The sequence below is a fragment of the Chinchilla lanigera genome, unplaced genomic scaffold, assembly GCF_000276665.1.
Source record: "Chinchilla lanigera isolate Chin_1 unplaced genomic scaffold, ChiLan1.0 scaffold00028, whole genome shotgun sequence".
In the NCBI taxonomy this organism is placed as follows: Eukaryota; Metazoa; Chordata; class Mammalia; order Rodentia; family Chinchillidae; genus Chinchilla; species Chinchilla lanigera.
The window spans coordinates 5,836,683-5,839,731 of record NW_004955429.1 but is presented as its reverse complement, the minus strand read 5'-3'; positions in this window follow the sequence as shown (position 1 = coordinate 5,839,731).

The following is a 3,049-nucleotide window of genomic DNA, read 5'->3' as shown; positions in this document are numbered from 1 at the left end:
AAGGGAGGTGGACAGAGGGAGCTGTTTTTATACCCTAGAACCCAGCCTGCTGTATTTCTCCTTTACACCCAAAGCCTCTTCCCCTCATTGTAGCCCCATGGCTCACCAATGCACTATTTTGTAACCAAGAGCCTGCACTAGACAGAAAAAAGACCCCCAGATAGATCCACACCTTAATCTCTGGAGCACGTGGAGGTGCTAGGTCACACACAAAAGGGGCTCAAAAGTGGAATTCTAAAGATAGAGAGTCTCCTGGGTGACCCTGGGGGCCCAAAGCAATCACAGAATTCTTCAAAGTAGGAGAGGGAGGAGGAAGGGGATGTGACTGGAGAAAAATGGTCAGAGATTTACTGCCACTAGCTTGAAGAAAGAGGGAGTCTGTGTTAGTCTGCTCCTGCTGCTGCAACAAAACACTTTAGACTGGGCAGTTTACAAGGAAAGTCTTGGAGGTATGATAGACACTGTGAAATGATAGGAAACCGCTCAAGAGTAAAGGGCAATTGGGGTGTGGGAAAAGAGAAGGGAAAGAAGGAGAAATTTTGTATGTATGTATATACAGGTTAGTTAACATGGTTGTTCTTCTATCTTCTATTTCTTTGCTGAAAGAAACTGTCAATGAGTCTTTGGTTGATCAATATTGCATTTCTATATCTGTTTTCATGAGAAGCCACTTTGAAGATATCAATATGTAATACAACAACCATTGTTAATTCCCTACCACTTTGTTTGTAACTCCGTATTGTCTGTACTGTTCTTTTGTTATGTTGTAAAATGTTGTCTGTCTGTTAATGTTTTCCTCCTTTTATATTTAAAATAAAAAAAAATACAAGGAAAGTAAACTTTTCTCACAGTGTAATAGACTGGTGAGTCCAAGCGCAAAGCACCAGCAAACCCAGAGAGACACATTCTCTTTCCAAGATGGTGTCTTCTTGCTCCTCCTCATGTGGTAGAAGGGAAAGGGCCCCTGCTAGGTCCTTACGTGGAGGAGGGGCAAACACACCCCTTCAGTGGACACTCACCACAATATGAAAGGGCTCCACCCTCATGACAAAATCACTTCCCAGAGGGCCCCAGCTCCTAATCCCATCCCACTGGGAATTAACTTTGAACAAACAAATTTTGCTGACACTAACTTTCAAACCACATGGAGCCACTAGCCAAAGCATGTGAGCAGCTTGCAGACCCTAGATTCCCCCTCTGGAGCCTCCACTGAGGAATGCAGCCCTGTGGACACCTGAATTTTAGTCCAGTGAAACCTGTGCTGGGTATTTAATCCAGAGAACTGAAATGCAGTGTTTTAAACCAACAGTGAATAGAGTCTTTCTTCCTACCATCTAGTGTATCCATCCTGCTCCCCCAGGTCACCCCAAGTAACAGGCCAGCCAAATGCAGCTAGGCAGTTACACCTTTTTAAAAATAGGGGTAAAATCCCACCTGGAACCTTCAAGGTGAGCCTGCCTCAGAGGCACCAAAGGACCCAGAAGTCAGTGTTGAGACAGGGGGTTGTGGGCATTTTACAGGTTGCCAAGAGCAATTTGTGATAACCCTTCAATGCTTTCAGCCCTTTACCACCTCACATATGCTAATTTCTAACTGCTTTTCTCAATTTTATTAGAGATGCATATGGCCTCCAACCAAAGCTTTCCATTAGTATGAGGTAGCCAGGGTTCTCACAGAAAATTCATAGACATGCAGGTGAAAACAAAGCCAGGAAACTTTAGAAATTCTGCCCAACCCACCCTCAGTAAATATTTGATTTCTCTAATTTTTTATTATTTAAAATAGAGGTTGAATAACCATTACCTGAAATGCTTGGGATTAGAAGATTTAGCATTGCAGATATATTTTGGGTTTAGGAATATTTGTGTACACAAAATGCGAGATCTAAAAAGTGGGACCCAAGTCTAAACGGAGCACTCATTTACATTTTATATATACCATACCTTAGACACATAGCCTGAAGGCAGTTTCATACAATATCTTTAGTGTGCTTACGTTTTGACTGCAACCCATCACATGAGGTAAGGTGTGGAATTTTCCACTTGTGGCATCCAGAAAATTTCAACATTCACAAAATTTCAGACTTTGGAGCATTCTAGATTTTCAGATTGGGATATTCGATCTGTACTAAGTAGAGCCCCTACAGTGTCCTAAAGGCCCCAGATTGAGAATTCCTGAAAGATGTTTCAACTTTTTTGTCCTGGTACATCTGGAAATGCTTCCCCTGCATCTCCTCCGTGAGCAAGCGCTGTTTCTGAGAGTTTCAGGTCTGTGAGAATTGCGTTATTTTCACCACACTGGGAGGTCCATTTCGAGGTCGGCTTAGGTCCTCACCTGGCATCCTGGACTGTGAGCCCTGGAGATTCCCAGAGGCTTCCCCCAGTCTGTCCCTGGGAAGAAAAAGGCTAGAAGTAAATCCCCTGGAATCTCCTTTCATGGGCCATATGCTCCCACTCTAAGTAGAGTTAAGCACAAGCTTCCTGCTCATGGGAGTGTAAACTGTCAGGACCACTGTGGGAAAGAGGTTGGCACTGAGTCCACTGAGTGAAAGATATGCACAGCCCATGACCCAGCGCTCTCAGTCCTAGGTTCAGCCTCAAAACGTATGCACATGCGCACTAGAATGCTCACAGCAGCACCATGCCTACTCGTCCAAACCGCAAACATCTAGAAGATCATGCTATATAAATGGTGGTGTATTTTGTACCATTCAATGGATGGATTTTGCCATATGTAACAGTGTGGATGTAGTTCACGTCCATAGTTAAACTCCACAATGTCTAACTTTCACCACAGTGCTGCTTCTGAGTGTCTTTCAGCTCTGCAGGTTTATGGGGTTGAATTTTAAAAAAGAATAAAAAAGCAGAATATTCTATGATTTTATTTACATATTTCAAAAAGTAGACTACAACGTAGTGTTTTAAGCTTTTAGATACAGTAGACAACATTCTTAGGGAAAGGAATGAAATAAATACTGGAGAAGTCTGATAGTCATTACTCCAAGGGGTCACAAAGGGTGTGATGATTGTTTGTTTTTTTTTTTTTTTTC